This window comes from Hylaeus volcanicus, chromosome 5, assembly GCF_026283585.1.
Source record: "Hylaeus volcanicus isolate JK05 chromosome 5, UHH_iyHylVolc1.0_haploid, whole genome shotgun sequence".
NCBI lineage: Eukaryota > Metazoa > Arthropoda > Insecta > Hymenoptera > Colletidae > Hylaeus > Hylaeus volcanicus.
In genome coordinates, this window is record NC_071980.1 from 4,103,053 (window position 1) to 4,124,609 (window position 21,557).

Consider the following 21,557-nt stretch of genomic DNA (forward strand, 5'->3'; position numbering starts at 1 on the left):
TGGATCGTGAACGGAGACCGATCGAGTCACTCGACCAGCTGCGAACAGAGACGGGAGAAATGGAAAAGGGCTAAAAAAGACCACCAAGCTGCGATGGAAAGAGGCTTCCATAGAGAGAGAGAGAGAGAAAGAGAGAGGAGAGGGAGACATGCAGGCCTATGGGTACTACGTATGCGGACCCGTGTACCTTGTATGCCACACGCTGAGTGACTTATGACGACCGATACTTTAGAGGTTCTCATCGCGACCACGATCGCCTCGAATGCCAAAGAAAACCGGTTGTTAAGCAAATACCGGGGCCTGTTGTGTCTTCCCTGAAACCAATCTCATGGGAGATTTTTATGCAGCGGGGATTCGAGCGCCGTTTCGCGTATTTAACCCTTGGGCTGTGGACCAAGGATTAACGAGGGAATTATTTCTGCGGGAATCCTGGGGAGGGAGAGATTGAAGATTGGATGTTTAGGGGAATTAAATTCTGAATTGTTTCCTTGGTAAATATATGTATAGTATTACCGAGTTTCTACTACTACTACTACTACTACTACTACTACTACTACTACTACTACTACTACTAGTACTACTACTACTACTGCTGCTGCTGCTGCTGTTATTAATCTAATTATACTCCAAATGAGTTAGAAGGTAACCAACCCAAGATCGATATCTCTAAGACCTTCTGACTAAGTACATGCTATTTCCAGTTTCATTAAATCCGCGAATAACCAGCACTATTTAGGGATTAACCTAGTATTCCGATCCTCCGTGTCGACGGTTAAATATTCCTGATCGATATAACGAGGAGGGGGCACTTCTTCAGCAACGATAGGGGCGCAACACCACGGAAAGCGACGAAATTTCGTTAACCTCCGTCTCCGACCCGCATTGTGGGAGTCGTTGAAATTTAAGGACACCGCGGGAGGACTCGTTAGGCAGTTCTACAGCGTGTCGCAACGCTGCGAATCGAGGATAGCAGAGTGAATGGCACAAACAGCCTATCGAGCGTAATTGGAAAATGACTAATACCGATACAGTATTATGGCGCGCAACGCTGTTTGCGCAACGCCGATAAAAACGCCCGAGTCAATTTCCAACCCTTTTTTGGCTATCAACTGGTCTCGCTGGACTTGTTCGCGACTCTCTCCCGTGCTCCCGTTCCGGTGAGGTTTCACCTCGCGCAGGGTCCGATGGAATCGTACTTCTGAGAGAGTTCTCCGGCGACTTCCTGATCGTCGAACACTAGGATTGTTCTCTTTAGGCTCGCACGCTGCTTTAATACGAATCGTAGAGATTCTGCTAAAAACTACCGATGGTCAATGCGTACCTACGCAAGGAACAAATCGAAGGAAGAACGATTTTCGATAAAAATAAAAAGCTTAGACTATAAAATCAGCTCCCGATTTGATATGTAGCCAGGAAGATCGTGGGGTGACGCAACGGGCACCGGAAAATAAATCGCACGATACACGGGCCAGTGATTTAGTAGCGATAATTCCAGGGAAACGATCGGATTAACGCCGCCGAATCGTTGGATTTATCGGTTGACCGAGGGAATTTATTAGCCACGCTCCACGAGGCGGGGATCCTTTTCTACGAACACCCGCGATACGCGCAGATCTCGTTAATTAAGGAAGATTATATCCGGCATTTTTCGATCATTCTCGATACGAGGGGCCACCATACACGCGGCCAAGTATAACAGACACGCCCTCAGTGGCTCGATACATGCGTGCGTCGACCATCGTTTGGCCGAGTCGAAAGGTCTGCAATTTATGCGTGTATCTACGTTGGACTAGCGTCGAACGATGCCTGTTTATCGATTTTGTAGACGGCACAAGGCTTATCTTCGTACACGACTTAATTGGACGACGAATGACGAGCCTGCCGCATGTATTTGGCTGGGGAACATGATCGTTCCCCTGGAACATCAAACAAGAATTGCATGATCAACGTTGAACGATCATTTTTTGTACCGACCAATTGTCTGATCAATTATAGACCTCTGGGACAAATTGGCTAAAAAAAAAAAAATCTTGGAGATCAAAGATCTTCTGTTACGGTAATGAAAATTGTACCAGTCCGCGCGATAAATAGGTGCGCGAAATTCTCATTCTACGCAGGAGGCTTCGAGTAAAAGTCGTTGTAGCCCCAACTTAAAAGTCCGAGCTGGTTGCACGGCTCGATATATCTCGATCTGGCGAAAGAAGCATAGCCGTGCCCGTCGTTTCCGTCTTGTTTCTGAGAGGGGGGTAGCGTCCTCTTTCCCGGCAATATTTTGCATTCCTAAGGGTCGGTCGAGACCTCGCGTGGCTTGGTGGCCCGTACGATATTCGAGGTTCGATTTACCGCGCTACGAAACCCGAGACACGCCTTTCGAAACGCGTGTTCATTAGTCATCTGCCTCGGATCAGAGGCGCTCAAGTTTGCAAGTATAATAAACGCGCACCGCCTCGACAATAAACTTCGATAATTATGGACCCCCGACTCTCTCGAAGCCCTTGAAACTTTCGCGGACACGGTCATCGTTTCTTCCCGTCGATGAAAGCTCGAATCGATCACTCGAGGACCCGTCCGATCCACGTTGGCTGACAGATTTGCGTCAACTTAATCCCCGAATAGAAGTCCTACGCTCGCGACGCGCACCACGAGGACCGATCTCGTTAACCGATCGCTCCCTCGGGATAAGGAACCACAGGTACACGCTGTTTCAGGGGCGGGGGGATACGTGGGCGTGCGATAGTCATCTACAAGCAAACTTCCAGATTCCTGATCTCTCGGGGTTGGTGAAGATTCCGGAATGTTGAATTTGTGGCGACGCTAGACACCATTGTGTCCCTGGGAACAAATCGAACAACGTCTCCAATCTCTCGCCGATCGCGATTTTCTTCACACTTGCCAGACCCTCCGCCTTAATCTGTAGGGTGAGGTGCCGGTGACTTATGCTGGGGCTACCATCTGACTTCGTAGAGCCGTGTTGCAATCTCTGACAACTTTAAGAATGACTTTAGTCACCGTAACGGGTCGAATGAAGTCCAACGGTGAAAGGAATTCATCCCCTGGCTTATAAAACGCGTTTTCATGGGAGTAACGCTATCGATCATGACCTCGTGGAACAAAATCTACGCCGATAGAGAGGTAACCCGTATACGCAACTCTCGACCACCGAGTCCGAATCCTCTCCAGGGCCAGTTTGTCCAAGTCTTCGGTACACAACGGTAGTTTGTTCCCTAATTGAGACAGGACCTCGAGGACTCCTGGTCGTTAGGTACCACGGAGAAGGTTTCACGGCGTTTTCCCTCGATAAGCGATTATTTGCACCTGCGAATTTCCGGGGCGGGGATAGACGCTCGTCGGGACTCTGGCTTGTCGCCAGCTCGTGGACTCGAAAGCCTTGAAACGATTTCTTCGTAATGGAAGGGCGTCGACGACCGATCGACCATGGCTGATTAAGCCTCGAACGGTCGCACCGACCGCAATGTGGGAGGAAAATGCGTAACCGTGTAAAACTCGTCCGCGACGGTTCGTCTCCTGGTGGGGGATTGGGTTACCAGGGGGCTGGGGAGGGCTGGCACTTTCCAGGGCACTTGTGGTTCTTCGTTCACACCTCGACCCTCCCTGGTAACCGTGTGGCGAGAGAACTCTCGAAGATACGTGGCGAACGTGTGCGAGAGTGAACAGGAGAGACGAGAAATACCAGGGGAGGAGGGAGAACGAGAGAGAAAAGAATGAGAATTTATTGCACCCAATGGCGTAGGCTGTGACACAACCGAGTCCAAGAAACACGCTCCATTGCGTGCTCGTTGTTGCAACTACCGAGACTATTAACGATTTTAGTTTACCCTTGGACGACCACTCTATTGTACGTACTCTGCTTGAGTACACGTTGGAAGCTGTAACGAAGAAAGTGCGCTGATAGAAGGGTTACCATTGATGGATGGAGGGGATTAGGATATATGGTGTACCTATTGTGTGCGTGGGCTTAGGGGATTGCGGAATAGTGACGGATAAGAAAATGGAACGAAAAACTATGGGGAAGAAACGTGTTGGACGAAGAATATTTTTGAGAGACATCTGCCAGCAACATTTAGAAAACATTCGATTAATCTAGAGGAGAATTGAGGCTGAGGAAGTGGCTTCTTTGTTACGAAGTTTCTAGGTTTCTGTTGACCACGTGCATTTCTAGAGTCTGGGTTAGAGCACAGCTCTGTCCTCAATAACGATTGGCGTATTATAAACCCACGGCTCGGCATTTAAATGGCCTTGCCAGATGCCAAACCCTGCAAGCCGAATTTTTTTTATCTACAACTATTCCATTCATTCCGCAGACAAGGTGGGCAGCAGACGACAAATTTGCAAACATTGCTCTTCATAGAAATTCTCTATCGTGCTTGCGATCCGCTGAAACGCCCGACTCCTTCCGTGTCTTCCTTACTTATCAAATTATCGCGATTCGATCTTTTTAAAATAACCTCGTCGACGGAAAACTAGTAACGTCACCAGTATATAAAGAAGCAGGGAATGAAAAAGGAGCAGAAACTGGAAACGGAGAATGGAACTGGACGAGGGCAAACAAGACGAATTCAACGCGTACCGTTGTAGAACAGTCCTGCGTCAATATCGAAATTCAAACGGCATCGTTGGTATTGTTTCTGTAACGAGGCTGCTGTCGACGCATATAAACGATTTCGTTGCGACAGCCTCAGGAAGCATCGATCGACAGTGAGGCGTGTGTCCGCCCGGTTTCGAGAGTCCGCGAAGGGCGAGGGAGGGAGGCAGTTCGTTGCCCTTTGGCGTCTCAATGTTTGCAAAAGGGTCGGTGGGCGGATATACGCGTATTTTCAGCGATTTCTCCGCGCCTTTTCCGAATATTTTTTCCTCCCCCGCCGAACTCTTGGGTACTTTGAAACTTTAATTGCTCGTGTTTTCGATTATTTCGTCTTTTTTTGTTTGTTTGTTTTTAATTTTATTTCTATTTTTAATATTTGTTTGTGGAACTACGAAGGCACGAGAGAGCAGTTTCGTTTCGAGCCAGGTATGGAGTTACAACGCAAAAGCGCGAGGAGGTTGGGCGTGCGCGCATGACGAGGCGCGGCAAGTTTATAAAATTTACCAGAGAACTTTCCTTACACCCTCCGCGAAACAATGGACCATCTAACGCTCACAGACGTCGTAATTTACGATAACAAAGTGCTAGGAAGTCGTAAGTTTTCAGCGCACGGCAACGCTTGCGGTAATTGTTTCTACCGCGTTTGCTCTTTGCGTTCGCATTGAGTGTCTTTGTAGAACTAAATGGGACTAAACACCAACTCGACGTAAAGAACATGAATTCTACCACGGGCGAAAGTACTACCCAGAGGTTGCGGGCGTGCGGTGACTCGGAGATATGTTTGCGCATACTTGCTTTAAAATAAAGACTCTTTAAAGTCGCAATTGGTAGAGCTGCGTTCGCGCGATAAGATATGCTTACCATGTCTCGGAGTTTGCTAAATTACTCCTAATGGAGGCCTTTGAACGGTCCGTAACTAAAAATTTCTCTTCTATAACGACCCGTATCGAACATTTCCATGGCATTATTTGACAACATACGAGGAGAAAAAACGAAAAAATAACTATTCCGTGCTGGTAACTTTAGATCGTAACTGAAAAATCTTCTGTTCTGGATTAGAAAATCTGTTTCCATTTACCGAATCAATCGTAACCGGCGTGGACGATAGGACAGAAGCTGCGAAGTAATCACGGGCGTAAAAGAAGCGCGCCGAAAAGCAAACAACGCGATTCACCGAGGAAGATTCGAGCGGGAGTCGTCAGTCACGGCAAACTCCTCGTGACGAGCGCGAAGCGGACGGGTGCTCGAGAATCGATGACCCCGGGCGACGGGACAGCAGAGAACAGAGGTTAGAGCTTGTACGAAGAAGAGGCGACGCCGGGAAGTAGCAGTCCGGTGGAAAAGGAGCCGCCGTGGGCTAAGTGAAATGGCGCGTGCCCAGTGGATTTTACGGCGCGTTAGTTACGGGTCCCCCTCTACCTCTGTCGCTCTACCTCGCGCTACCTTTCCTTCTTTTTCTCTCGTGCAAGGTAATTGCACCGGTTGTCGACAGTGCGTCAGCAGTAGACAGTTCGTGGAAAAAAAATAACGTCAAATTTAATTTCTCGCCTCGTCACGAGCTTCCTCGATTTTGGAAAGCTCGCTCCTTTCGGAACGTGTAACTGAAACGGAGTACGTGTTAAATTTACATAGTTTCGCGATGAAGACGAAATATATGATTAATGCAAAAGCGAATGCTTGCTTACCTTAATACAGTTAGACGTTGATATACAGTACCGACGTAACGAGGACCGAAGTAGACTGGGCGATGTCCACCAGATACTTGGAACCTAAACATAAATAATTAAAATATATTAGTATAACGTATTTTTTGATACGTGAAATTGGCAAAATTTGAAATAATTAAATAAACAATCCGACGAGAGACAAATCTTGCAACACGATGAACAAGTGTCAACTCGAAAATCGTCACTGTAATATGTTTTCGTCACATTAAACTGCTATCTTCATAGAACGGAATAAAAGTGTATTGCTAAAGATTAAATTTCAAGCAATTCCAGAGACTAACGGATGTAACTTTGCAACGACCCGCAGAAGAAATTTCTACCAACTGGAAGAACATTACCGGTACAATCTCCCTTCCGTGGGCTTGGTTTCGCGCGATAAATCTCTGGGAAAGGGCTCGTCGAGCGAAAGAAATCTTTTCGTTCGCAGGACGACGGCTGCGGCGGTGGCCGCGGGTGGCCGCGGGGTGGGGGATTAATTTATCATTCAGTGAAAAATATAACCGAGTGCCACGGGTTCCGGGTGTACAATTTAAAAAGCCCTCACCATAAATCGCGCAGTCTCATTTGCGAGTCGGGTACCGAGACCACGAGGATAGAACGTGCATAAGGAAAAAAGCAGCGTCGGAGAAACGGAAAGGGGGTGGGTGGCAGTGAAGAGTCAGGCCTGGGCCGGTTCAATGCGCACAAAGAGGAAACGTTCTGAAAATTTCTTCTGTGATATTGCGCGCGGCTCGCTCGTAACGAACTCAAGGTTGGTAACGACGCCTTGTTACCTTTGTATCAAATCGAAAATTAAATTCCCCGCACTTGGGCTGCTTACAGCGGCTTCCGTGAAGCCGGCTGGCGGACTACGTCCTCGAATCCTCCAAGCGGAAACCTAGACTCCGATTCACACTCCTCTATCGACTGTATGTATACATGTACACGAAGATACATCTGGCTTGGGGGTGCCAAATGAATTTGAACGAAAAACAAAATAACGAAAAAATTTAGTGAATGTGGATAGTATAAATTCCAGATATCGAGGGCTAGAAATGGATACCCCAAAAAATTGAAAGTGATACGTCACGATTACCTTCAAGTAAAATCCTACAAATCGTTCGCTATATAGAATCGATTACTGCCAAGACTCGTCCAAGAAAAGTGCTATTTTCGTGCATCCTTCGCGCGAATCACGGGAGGAAACCGAGGTTGCGCGGGGCTAAAGGGTAGAGAGAAAGACGAACGGTTTTATTATTTTATTCCGACACCGCGAACGCGGCTGCTCGCTGAGGTACGAGACAATGAAGCGCGTGACGGGCATATAAATAATGCCAATTTATCCTCGGTTACGAGATACCTATCGCTTGCGTGGCAGCTACCAAGCACGACGGGGTACCCCGTCGCTGGACAGGACACGATCGGACCAAGGAACAATCCTCTGGGTCCGATGCTGGATCCGGTATACGTATAAAATGGAGGCGTGCTGGAATATTCGCTCCGGTGTACACGCTGCGCGAGCTGATTCTCTGCTCGTTTTGCTCCTCGACTCTACGCTCCTTTTGCGAGCTGATACATTAATTCAATCAGAGTTTGTGATATCAGGGACTGGCAGACTTTCGTGGCTCGTTAAGGAATGGGGAATGATCGTTTCGAGATGATTCTATCGCGTAACAATTTGCTCGGGCGAATAGAAGAAATTCAACTATTGGCAGAAAGATGGCTCACGTCTTGCACGGGAATCGCGACGAAGCGTGTTGAGAATTGTTCTTGAAGATTAAGGAGGTGCATTTTAAATATATATATATGCATATTGAAGAATTAATATTAATATTCAAGAATGCCCACAGGTCTGTAGTTCCAGGTAAAACCGTGATCGTATCTCGACAACCACAAGACCCCATTGGAAATAGGCGACGAAGCTGTCACCGTGTCCAAAATCCCCCAATGACGAGAACCTTTTACACGACGAGCCCGATCGTGTTTTGACAAGGAATTACTCGTCCATGACGAGATTTCAGCCTCGTTTATCCAAACATCTTGTCCGATTAATTTCTCGCTGCCTTTTTTTTTCCAAGCCGCAGATCAATGGAATTATTCTCAGAGACGATAACTGCTCGCCTAATCCCGAACAAGAGAGTTCCCTTGAAATAAATTGTTGATGGTCCAGGTCCACGAGTCTTGAGGGAACATGCAAAGCGACAGGCTCTGACTCGAGGGCTGAAATCTTTACGAATCGGAAAACCCGTAATCCTCTTTTGTAAGGAACAAACGTGTTATTCACGAATGGGTTCGACGCGTCAGACTTCCCAAATGTTGAGGGGGAAAGATGAGAGAGCTGATTCGTCTGTACACGTCAAAATTTTAAATCCCTTTCCGTCCTCGGCTCGACCATCTTTCGCGTTTATTTTCTCTGCTTTCCTCCGGGGTAAAGTAAACGCTGTCCTTCGAGTTTCTCCCAATCTTCATGGGAGCAAATTTCCGTGTCGCCTGAAGAATGCGTCGCACTTTTCAATTTCTCCGAGTTCCGTTTGACGGTAGGCGATAAGAGATGAGAGGTCTGCGAGATTGCGTTTTAAATCGAAATGGTGTCAGATATATTGTAAAATTATTCTGACACAGATTGAGCCTGCCACGCTTACTCTTTTGCGGTCCCGATTTTCTGATTTCAGTTCAATATTGTCGAGTTTCGCTCGACACAGGATTGCAAAGGGTTAAGGTCGTTCTTTATTGGATGCGCTGTTAATTTCGCAACTGATTAAAAAAAATCAATAACGGTCAACAAGTTTTTAACAAGGTTCCTTAAGAGGATTCGAAAGTTTTAGTAGTCGAAGTTACTTTCCTTCTTCGCTGCCTATTTAATTTTTGAAGAATATTTAATGTCCCCCGAGAGTAACTCCGCGTGCAACTTCGAGATAATTGCGACGGAATTGACGAACTAGATCGAGTGATTGATTTAATATTTTAGTAACGTTAAATTTGTTTCTGGTGTAAAATATCTTTACCCTTTCATTGAATTCTCGTTACGATAAAGTTACGAACCAGTTCTATGAGAACGCGTCTAACAATGCGCACTGTTAATTTAACTAAACATCACACTTTGATCATTAATCTCGCGAGAACGAGGTTAAACCGACTAATGGCAATCGACTGTGGTTTGTCCATCCCCTCCAGCCCAATCAAGATCAGAGGAGGCTCTCGGGTCATCAAGCTGTGCGGTGATTGCAGTAAACAGTAATTCGCATTCGGGGGGCGTCGATGCTGTCAGCTCGTACGAGATCGCAGCTCGTGCCCACGAGGTTGACCACGTCGCTCGCGTCGTTCGGCATCGAAAACCCGTGGAAAATCGTAGAAAACATTCCGTACGTCGCCAGCGAGCGTGGCGTTTCGTGGACCCAGCGCTGGTCGCCCAGCATACGAAAAAAGGCCCCAGAGGACGTACGACGACTACTAATCGCCTCTACCGTCTGCGAACCGAAAAACGGAGAACGAAAGAAGGGAAAGCTGATGCGAGACCGTGTTAACATCTTGGATTCCTTTCTTTTAAAAAGAAGAAACGTTTCGTCACAGTAAGAGTTGTCAAACAAAATATTCATCGAGCGTACGAAATTTGTTGCTTTAAATGAATAATATTGATAGATAATCTCAAATTCCTCAAATAATATCCTTTCGTGTAATTAAAATTCCAATTTTCATACCTCTAGCAACGAACAAGAAGTTGTTCATCTCTTATTGGAGACATTTATCTAAATAAGAATTCCGTCCATCCGCAGCGGGAGACACCGAGACGTAGAAAAAAAAAGGACGTAGCCAGGAAAGGAGGAGGGAGTAAGGAACCCAGGGATGCGGAAACGTGGGAGGGAGAAAAAAAAGAACCGTGGACGAGCGGAGGGAATTTGCATGAAAATACAGAAAGTTTCGAAGAGCGTTTCCCTTGGACGAGTTCACTCGCCCGGTAGCACATAGCTGGAGCTCGTATAGTGCGGTATAGCGTGGTACAGTGTGGTATATACAGAGCGTTTCACGCGAGCCGCGACTGGCGGTCCACAAAGGCGGCCTAGGAGCTTTTCTGTGAACTCCTGGCATTCCGATATGTATATAAGGCGGGAGAGTTTTTTAACGAGCACGGACCCGTGGCTCGGTCGCGGTGGCACGGGTGCGTTCCGTTTTATGTGCGCGCGTGTGTAAGCGTACCTGCCGCTTTGCCGCGGTAATGGCGGCACTGGTAATATTACTCTGCGTGCTCTCCCTGGATTTCTGATCGCAAGCCACCCTGCGCGCACACGGGAATCGGGGTCGAAACATCCTCGAAAAAGGCTGCCAACGTTGTTGCACCAACTTTCTCGATATTGGTTCAGAATGTATTGCATCCTACAAAACGAAGTAGCACATGGCACCATCTGTGTCGGCATCTTCCAAACTTGTCGAATTCGCTTTAAAGTTTGATGCCACCGATGTATACGAATCAAGAAAGGTGAAACAAAACAGAGACTGACGCGCATACATACACATACGCTACCACTGAAGCAAATAGTGACAGAGATTTCACAATCTATCCTAAAAACGACACGAATCTCCGAAATCATTGTAACCCAAAATCAAATGGCAAAGAATTTCATGGAAACATGAATAAACTGTACGCGTTGTTTTGTAGAGGGTATACAGAGAACAAGAGATATCGACGTCGATACGTTTGGAGTAAATACAAAAGAAAAATTGTGAAAGCTGGGTGACGGGCTATTGTAAACGCCCGTGAACTGACTTCTGATAATGGGCTGATAAGCGTATCGTTGCGCAAGTCAATTTTAAAATGGACCTCGTCCACTGTGCGATTTTGCTCGTCGTGCTTGCGGAAATGAAGTACAATGCAGCTTTGTGTACCTTGGACAGCACGCTTTGATGCGGTTGGGTAATCTAATCGCACGTTGCGTTGCGGCTACCCCCGTCGAATTTTTGGAAACAATATTGTTCTGGATGGCAATGTTAGTTTTACACAGAAAATCCCACGGTAACGTTGTATATATTACTTTGGGTTAAATGGAAACGTAATGTAATATAGGTATAATTTACAATTATTTGAACGATAGCGATGTTACATATTGATAAAATATTCATTAATTTCGAATGTTCATCGACTCGAAATTTGTAAGCTAAATTGAAAATGGTATATCATTCGGGTAAGCAGAAATTGGTAAAAGAGAATGCATACGATTAAACAGCATATTATTGTGTAATATAAAATTAGAAAACCTTTTACTCGAATCTAGAACCTAACTCGAAATTGAAACTCGAAACTCGTTCTCGACCTCGAAGGTCCGACTAGGTGAACGGGATATTCGATTAACGAAGCTCTGTGCCAGTGCCGGGTTTCTTTCCGGGTTCTTTGTTCCGTTTCGAAAGAAAGAAATATTTGGCTAACTATCTAGTTTTAGAAGAAGCGAATAGTGGCCAATGTAAACTAGTGGAGGCTCTGAAGCTAGGTACTTTTGAAAGGTACCCTTCCTTTCTGAACTACCCTCTTTCTCGACAACAAATACGATCCCTCCCAAAAAGGGAAAAAACGTTCCGCACATACTCCGTATATTTTAGTACGCGTACAGGATCGAAGACTTCATCGTAGATAGAGCCGTGGGCTCCGCCTTGGATTTAAGGAAAAACGATTGCACGCCAGATGGATGGATTCGAGGTAAGCGATGCAAAGACTGCTGTCAGCCGTTTTCCATGTAGGCATGCACGCACGCATATCGAGGGTGAGACGTCGCGGCGGGAGTAATCCACATCCATCCGTAGACAAGACGGATGTGGCGAGTGTGCACAAAAGTACAGACTGCTTTATTTTTTCCTCGTTCCATCTGCATATTTATATACCGGTGGCGTTTCTTTCTTTTCAATCCACGTGATAGTTCAGTCCGTTCCGTGGTAAGTATTGGCCTCGGGGCCAAAGTGGTAATCAGACGCAGGAAAGAGCTTCCTATCCGCTAATCGCTCCTCTCTGAATGCGAAACGTTCGGTTGCGTTGGCACGCGCATTACGCGTTGTAAGGCGGAAAGGATAGCTTACGCGAAGCAAAAAGAAGGTACACAGTGATCGGCAGTTCGCGGAATTTCCGTGGTTCGAGCGACGTGGAGGTCCGCGGACGTCGCGTGTACAACGACCGTAACTCAATGGAGCACGGCGCGACATTCTGCTCGTTTGTCCCGAAGGGTCGCGCACCGTGAAGAGAGAACAGACGCATCGATTACCCTGGCCGACGTTCGACTATTGGTGGCTCATCGAGTACCCATTGGCCATGGGCTTTCCAGTCTGGTCGAACTATTTTTAATTCGAATACGAATAATGAAGTGGAATTAGGTCCAGAGTTAGAAGTAAAGGTACAATCGGGATTACAATTAGAGTTCGAATTAGTTACAGAGACGAAGGGATAAAGTTTCAATTGAACGAAGTGGACACTTCAAACATAAATGTTCTTCAAAGCACTTTCTATGCGTTTTAAAAAACTATATGCCCATTAGAAAGCAAGTTATTCTAATCTATTTAATTATTTTGGTTACCTTTTATTTCTGTCCCCATGGGAAAGATTAGGCAATACAGAATTAATAACGCCATATTGAAAGTCAAAGGTAGGGGGAAAAGCAGCAAAAGATAAATCGTGGAGAGAGAGAGAGAGAGAGAGATCATCGTAGAAAGGATCGAGGGGGTCCCGTGGCAGAGAAAGGGCCGCGGACGGCTCGAATGGCCGATATTGCACCCCCGGGCGGTAATTCGTATCGAGTTTTCCGTGCTGTCCAGGGACGACTCGATCGGGAACGCGATCAGGATGGGTAAAAGTAATTTTCGGACGATCGAGGCGCGGTCATGCCGCGGGCTGATGCCGCGATAAGGAGAACGAAGCTGGCCAAGGGTGTCGGCCGTAAAATTTATACCGAAACGCTCGGCCCCGTAGGGATGCGCGCTCAGTCCGCATCCGAAGCGCACGAGAAGAGGGAAACGTTCGCTTTGATCGGATATGGTAATTTAGTTTCGATATTAATCGCAAACGTCGTCGACCACTCGGTCTTCGTTGAGACGAGCAAAAACGTTCTCCCGAGTCGCGGACCGTCTTCTGGCAGGACAAAAATTTATAATATTGGTATTTAGAAAAGATCTTGGGGAATTTGGATTGATCTGAAAATCATGCATTTAGGGTTAACTTTGACTAAAATTAGTATGGGAAAAGTAAAAAAAAAAAAAAACAAATCCTAATAGTGTAGTTTCTGAGGAAAACTGGTCTTTCTTCATGTACATGATTTCCCATTCGTGGTCTATTGGTAACTTTTCCAGTGAGCTTCTGGTGACTTCCTGACCAGTTTCTCTTATTTTATTACACAGGGGCAAAGAGAATTTTGCGCGGCAGGCTCGCAGCCGAGCGACATATTGGGTGATAGCCTCCGCGCACTAATCAGAGGCATTCCCCGGCCGACAAATGGCAATTTAACGCTGTCGACCGTCTCGGTCGATATTCGAGCGACCCTTTGACCGTCGACGCTAATGCACGGCCGGCCCTTTATTTCCGGCTGTCACCCCGGTTCGACGATACGCTCGACGTCGTTCGCTCCGGAGCGGTCGGACGTGGGTGCCCACCAACCCGATGCATGAGCCTGGCGTTCTATACATCGCCTGAAAAGGACCACGCCTCCTAGCCAAAGGATTTAATTACGAATTAATTGTGATGCACAGACGCGTGGGTAATTCCGGCGGCAGGTAATTGCAGCGCTACATACCGTTTCTCGTACACCTGCCTCCTCCTGTCCTTTGTAAACCGTTCTCCAACGCCCTTTTATCTCACCAGTTCATCCCCTGAGAAAGCAACGCTCCTCACTAGTTATTGCTTCTAACATCGCGACGCCAATGCCGACCTTTATAGTCCACGAAACCCGCTGCCTAGAAACGTCTTAAGGGGAAGAGGTACGAGCTTTCAAAGTGAAAGCAATGTTTGAAAATTTATTCTGACGATAGCCGAATATTTGATACCGATACTTGTATACGAAATACAAGTACATGCTTCGAGTAGTATTTACGCCAATTTTAAGTGAGCCGTTCATTGCACAAATCGATTGTTTTTATGAACGGCTCAAATGTAGCTCGAGTTTCATTCCAATAGGACTAATAATAACGTAAGTGCACTTTTCTCTGGAAAGCTGTTTTCGTGCGGGTCACAATATGCGTTTTCGACGTTGAATGCGTCGTAACGAGTACACAGTTTGGGCTCTCTTCTTCCTCCCCGGCCTGGGTATTAACCACCGATCGGGAACGAAAACCAGACTCGTGTAATTTGGAAATAATGCGGGGGTGGCTCGCGTACCCCATTATCGGGACATTGGACCGCGCCAGGTGTCCCTGGAAGGGGGTGGACAATGCACTTCGAACGGATAACAGAATTTAATGAAGCGGGACCGCCACTTAGAAACGTCGTGTTTCGACGGGCGACAGTGTGTCCGATTCAAAGCGCTCGTTACGAGGGGGCGATCCGTGACGAGCGCGGGGGAGGGTTTGCGTTGCTTCCCCGGGACAAAGAGGGACGCTGCACACCCTCTCGCCATGTCGACCAGTGCCTCTCGATAAGATGCATTTCCATTCGATGGCACGGACATGCCTTGTATACTAAACACTGACCAACGCGAGAAACTAACCGTGTCGAATCGATCTGCTCGGTTCGCGACTCTGAATCTCGCGCGTACACGAGTTTGGTTGCGTTAGTGGCGGGTGAAGTTGTCATGGAGATATAAATTGTAACTTTTATTTGTGCTTTGTGCGACGAAACGCACGATGCTCAACCTTGCGTGTGATTACTGGTTAGGTAAGCTATCAAAGATAATGTTTTCCTTGGAAGAGTCAGGATTGGGAAGTGTCGAGAGCAAAAGCTAGTAAACAACAAATTGGCTAAAGAAATAGCGACATTATCTATTCGTACACCTGATATGAAAAAAAGAATCTTCGTTTCTAAGTCGCAGGTACGAAGCAACAGTAACCGATCGCCCCATCGATCGAGGCACGCAGGCATCGACCACCGCGCACTTCTTATCTAATTTCCAAGTTCCGACGATCTACGCAGCTTACCTGATCGCCGTTTCCGATTAGATCGTGCTAAATCGCCGCGCGTGTCCTCCAGCGATGCGTGTCCCTTTCTTGCGGCCACGTCAACAACAAGGGACTCCCGACGCAGCGGCGATTTATTGCCCCGATAAAAGCTCCCGATTCCGATACTCCGACGGTCCACTACGCGGAAACTCTCACTCGACGTTCGTTCTTCCAGCGGGGCTCGATCTAACGATCCATCAACCACTCGGATCCTCGTCGTCGAGCTCCTCCCTAACCAATAACTCAGTCCGTCTAGTGGCTATCCACCAGACTTTTCTCTTCCGTTTAACTTCACTCGATTCGTCTTCCTCTGTGTTGACCCGCACTAGCACTGCTGGTAGAGATTTCTACGCGAAAGTCTCTTGCTCTAACCGCGAGGCGATCGCGGATTCACCGCGTACGCGGGAACCGTTGGGTCCTTTGTGTCGCGACACCTTTGTGCAGCGAATAGTGGACCGAAGAGATAGATGGTCCAAGCTCCGAGCGAGCTTCTCCGAGCGACGGAACGTTTTCCACTCGCACGATCGTTAGCGCGATTCCGTGGGATTCGAGATGGAGATTCTCTCTGGTTTCGAAGTGACGGTGCGCCGCGCGTTGCGTCGCGTCGTGCGGGTTGCCTGTCTCGAAGGCGCGCGAGAAATGTACGCTCCGCCCGGCGGCGCTCGCTTTTATCGACGCTCGCGAGAAGACCGCGCGTTCGCGCGCGCAAGCGTACTACGTTCATCCCTCTCTTTCCTTCCTGTTTATCTCTGCGTGCGCTCCTCGTCGAGCTACGTTCTCAGGGTACGTCGCCTTGCCCACACTAGTCAAGATACTTTGACAGAGTGACCCCAAAGTTGATGCTTTCTTCGGGGGTCTGAAACTTTTGAGGGAAATCGTTAGTGAAACGAGGAATAGATCGGGGGTTATACATTTTTTAAATTTTAACTCGAGACCAATTCATCGTAAGATTCTAAAAAAGATTTGATTTGTTATTCTTATTTTTTTTGTTCAATTCGTTATGAAACGAAGATGTCCGTTCACGAAGGTGCAATAGCATCGCCTGTGGCCAACTACCCCTTTCGCGTGGACGCTATTCTTTCATAGCTTCGCGCCATCGATCTGCCACGACTTCCGACCTTTCCCAAGTCGCCGAGAAAGCGTCGTGAAACGCTCGATTCCGCACCCTTGTCCCAATGGATGCTGCACAACCCACGGGAGAAACAACTTTTCAAATAGACTCGCCAACTGCGCGATCCGCGACAATACTCTTTCATTTCTTTAGCGTTCCTTTTATTTTGTCGCTTTAACGTGGAAGTAAAGAGATTGGACGGAATAAATATAGAAGCATGGTGGTGAAATAAAAAATGTACAGTAAATCCTGTCTAAGAGACACGAAAGTTTCCCGTGTAAAGCTGGGTCCACTTAAAAGTTTTCAGATGCAATGACCAGTACTCATTTTACTTCAACTCCCTAGCAAAGTAAGAAAAAGTCAGGATTTGCACTCGTTTGCTGGGAATTAATTCCCACAGCAGACTTTACTTTGGACCAATATGGCTGCCTATGCCCCTAAAATGTGTGCGAACCACGGACTTAGTATACAGTACAGCTAGATAGCCCTACATCCTGTTTGCTCCTTGCAGTTCTCAACCAGATTTCAAAGTAAACCACTAACTTTAACCCACGAAACTTCGACTTCCTGCTTTCGATAGCGAGCGAGTCGGCGCGAATGAAACGGTAGCGCGTTCGTAAGAACCCGCCGACGCTAAATAACGCCGCCCCAACTGGCATCGCTGAACAAATGTTTGCGATTGTTCGATTAAGAGCGCCGAAGTGTGTTTGCGTGGCGCATTAATCTCCCGTTATAAAAAGGAAAAGAAAATGAAGGAACAAGAACAGCAGCCGCTTATCGCTGCGGCAATTAAAATATTTGTACGCGTTTTGCCGCCGAACGGCGATGGATAACGCCGATTCGCTCGAATATCGCGCGGTGGCGGTCTGCGTCTCTCTTTTCCTTTTGTTTTCATTTTTTCTCCCATTCGTCGCGAATTCAACCATCCGCAAAAAAGCGGCGATGTCTCCCGTGGTGCAACGCTACCGTATGCGCTATCTCTCTTCTCGCCTGTCGGGCGAGTATCGAAAATTTACGATTCGTTTTGCGAGCAATAATCGCGGCCACGTGACGCCGCAACGCCGCTGCGAATTATCCCTTAACCCTTGATGAATTGATATTCGCTCGAGTGTTTTGCCGCGCTTTTTTCCACCCTCTACCCACCAACGTTTCGATACGCGATTCCGTTGAATATGCAATTGATTATACGGACGATCGGAGGGCCCCGGGTTCCTCGCGTTTCAATGGCCGCGATTAATTCCGATTCCACGGAGTATCGCGGCCGCCTGCGTGTGTACGATTTAACATATTTGATCGATACCCGTGCCAAGCGCAATTATTCAACGGAATTATTATCCCGTTACCGTTGCGAATTTAATTGGCCCGTAGGGGGGCCCAACAGCTCCTTCGTTTTTGGCGGAGGGGGTTGAGAATCGATTCGTCGTTCGATCCTATCCGGGAGGATCGTGTTTTCGCAGAGTGCGATATTTCATAGATAACGTTTAAAATTTACGAAAATCGCTAAGAGTGGACACAATGAATGATCGATGATGCGTAAAAGAACAACGGTGCTATGTAAAACACGGTAGAGATAATTAAGATGAACTCCGCTACATATTTCCAGTATGACATTATCGACACTGATAGGTCTGCGGTTTTCAACGTCAATGACAACGCTCAGTTTATAAATCATCTTAATTAGGCAAGATATCGTGCATGTAGAATCTCGAACACGTTAATCCCATGCTCGAGTAAGACAGCGACATGCGATAGAAGCCAGACCAGGAGATCGCGGACTTCGAGTGCTTAATCCCGCGAAATCTGGTCGTGTCTTGTACACCACTGATCGACCAGACGTCCTCGGAAAAACGAGTCGGTTGTAATTAAGATATTAATAACTCGTCGGAAACGACTGCCATAACTATCAACGAGGCTCCTTCGCGTCCCGTCGTACGAAGCGGTTCGATCGAATCCGTCGCGGCCGACCTTGAATCGAGAGTTAGTATTTCGAGCGGATCCAATCGAATCATCGAGAGCGTTTGCATGTCGTCGAGAGGCGAAAAATTGCTTCCGATAGATGTTAATTCGATCGATCACGATCACGAAACCAGATGGCGTCCAACGCCAAGGGAATATTAGATTTTCGTTATTGAAAGCTCGCAATTTTTAAAAAGTTCAACATTTTTTAACAAAATTCGGCAGGAATACTATTCAAACTGTGAACTCATAATTTCGTATCGTCAGAAGAAATTCCTGAATGTCGGTACATATTTTGACCCCATGGGTGGTGTATCCCATTAAAAAGTCAAATAATTCTTCGATTCCAGGCTCGGTAGCGTAAATTTCGTCGCTGTAACGCGTGCTCCGGGTTCCATTTAGCGCGATAAGTGTGAACGTTCGCGATGGCATTCCTTCTGGCCGGTAGAGACGCGTCCTAGCGTAGTTGGTCGCCAGCGGAGAGACCACGTTGAAACTTAGCGTATCTGTTTAGACGCGAGAGTAGCGGAGCGTCTACTATATTACCGCGACTAATGGTAATGACGCTCGTAATTCTCGGCGATAGTAGCGGAGCAGGGGTCGAAGGGAAACGTGTCTGACGTCCGATACCAAATGAGTTATACCTTCGTGGCAGGTACTTAACCCCCGATGCTTCGGTATCGGTGAAACCAAAGAGCGCGGTGAATCACGCGAGGGAAGAATCGAAACGTGGAAAATAGAGGAAATAGCGAAGGGTTGCCGCGTCGGAGGGAGGTTCATTTATGCAGGGAGTCGATTCTGTGAAAAATTGGGTCTTGGTTTTTGGAGGATTTCTCGCAATTATGGAAGTTATGGATGTTATGCGAATGCGAATAACTAAAAGAAAAAATTGTGTAATCAGTTCAACGTAACGCAGACTTTTTCGACCCCCTGATTAATTCAACAGAGAAAAGGTGAACGAACGAAAAAAAATAAGTGCGGTGTTCTCGGGTTAAACGGCAGTAAATGCTTCCAGCGAGTCGCCTACGTCGTTTTCTCGCGTGCGCTATCGCACGTGTTTCGGTTTGGTCGCGTGAGCGCGGACCAGGAAGAGGAACGTCCAGAGCGGGAACTGCGCGATGGGCACAATGGGCGGTTGCGTCGGTGCAACGCGGCTGGTGTTCTCTGTGCAAGTAGAAAAGGAAACGAGATAAGCCGTGCGCGCGAAACGTCCTGGTGAATAGCCCGTGAATCGGCATTGAAATCGTAGGTGACCATTGTACACGAGAACCGTGCGACGCCTGTATCGACTTCGCTCGCGCGCCTGGCGGACCGGTATTGTCGTAAAAATCTGGACATGAAATTAATAATCCCCGCCGGGCTCGGCCGAGGAAGCGAGAGGAAACCCGTGGATCTTGTTTTTGAAAGCTCGTTACGTCGCTCAGTGAAATAGTGGACGACGATTATCCGCGGAATTGAAACAACCGCATGAATAATGCATCGGACGAGAATAAAATGTGCAGGCTGGGTCCCTCCAGTCTCGGGGGAAGTGTGTTTTTACGAGATAGAGCGACGCGTTCTTCGAGCTGCCTCAAATTTTGTTCCCGAGTTGCCACCAAGCAGGGAACGAGCGAAATTCCTATGTAGGCAAATATGTCGAGCGATAAAGACGAAACGATCATCAGTGGAGGTGAATCAGACGTATAAATAATGCATCGAGCGGAGCTCTTCGGTGTACCCTACATGTACATTCCTCTAGCCTCGAGACAAGTTTATTTTTACGAGATCGAGCGACATTTCCTTCGGGCTGCTGGCAATTTTGCCCTTCGAGTTATTAACTAGGGCCACTACCGGTTCCCAACCCTTCTTTCGTAATATAGATGACGAAAGATGAGAAACGACATCGTGCGCTGTCCTCAGAGTTTGCAGACGAGAGTTACGCCAGAGTGTCGGAGCAACGCCAGGAACTGGAGATGCTTGAGTTAGATGCTGCAGCGTGTGTTGTACGTCGTTCCGGGTAACCAAGTGTAAATTTGTTCGACACTCTGTAACGTATTCGTATATGTTTGAGAACACGCTATCTCTATTACAACTTCGTGGCGTATGGTCGCGTTTGGCACATCCTACGTCTTGAATTCAAAGTTACAGAAGACACGCTTGCCCGAGTGGTTCTGTCGAAACTGTCTAAACTTTCGTAGTTTTCGATCGATGCGTCGACGTCGGCTAAATCGAAATTCAGATGTCCATTGGAGCATCTATGTGTTTAATAGTTACGCTTAAGTGTACGAAGAAGGTTATCGCAGCGAAGAGGTCGGCGAAGCCAAATCACTGAAAAATCGGACGAAAGTTTGCTCACCCCTAATAAATTGCGGATAGAAGCGCTCTCTTTCCGATCGAGTGATCATCCGGGCCGCATGCGAGTTTTTGCTGTTTCAAGTTCAGCGAATAAAGGGATCAAGAGTCGATAGGAGATTAATTATCCTAGGCCTCGCCCGCGGCCACTTACTTTAGCGGCGTAACACACGGGTCAAACGAGAGCTCGTGAAACCAACGAACCTTTTTCAACCTTTTCCTCGCGGGGCCACGGGTGCTCGTGTGTGCGCGTGCACACACGAGCCGGTCCTTCTGGCTAGATGCATCATGTGGAGCATCTTGTTCTTCATCTCTGGGTGACGACGGTGCTCGTCCACCCTCCAGCCTTTTTCCTCTTTCTTTGCCGGTTCCGCATATCCAGAGAGCCTCGCCCTTTCCATTCCAGCGAGGCAACTTTATGCCTCTATCTTCTCTCTCTCTCTCTCTCTCTCTCTCTCTCTCTCTCTCTCTCTCTCTTTCTTTCTCTCTTTCACACACGCGCACTCGACTCTTTTTTTCGAAGCTCGAAGAAGAAAAAGAAAAAGAGGACCAAGAAGAGTGTACCGCCAGAGGTAATCAAAGGGGTAGGTGTATATTCGTGGGTACTTTAACCCCCTCCCCCCTGGCTTCAACTGCAACGGTGGCTCTCGAGGTACACGAGGAACACGCGGGAGCGTTGCCGAACAATCGTTTCGGGAGCTTTGAAGTTTCCTCGGCTCCACGCCCCCGCCTC

At 47.4% G+C, this 21,557-nt stretch overlaps 1 protein-coding gene across 2 annotated transcripts in view; it reads right to left on the minus strand.

The window, feature by feature from the left end:
• Positions 1-21,557, minus strand: part of LOC128876394 (frizzled-2-like) — a 96,454-nt gene that overhangs the window by 53,004 nt on the left and 21,893 nt on the right. Inside the window, exons 1-2 of one of the 2 annotated variants that reach the window (XM_054122722.1) lie at positions 15,406-16,032; positions 6,289-6,372 (exon numbers count right to left, since the gene is read on the minus strand). The gene's annotated coding sequence lies outside the window, so the exon portion shown is untranslated. Of the gene's footprint in view, positions 1-6,288; positions 6,373-15,405; positions 16,033-21,557 lie in introns of those variants that run through there. The other variant, XM_054122723.1, reaches the window with a different exon arrangement.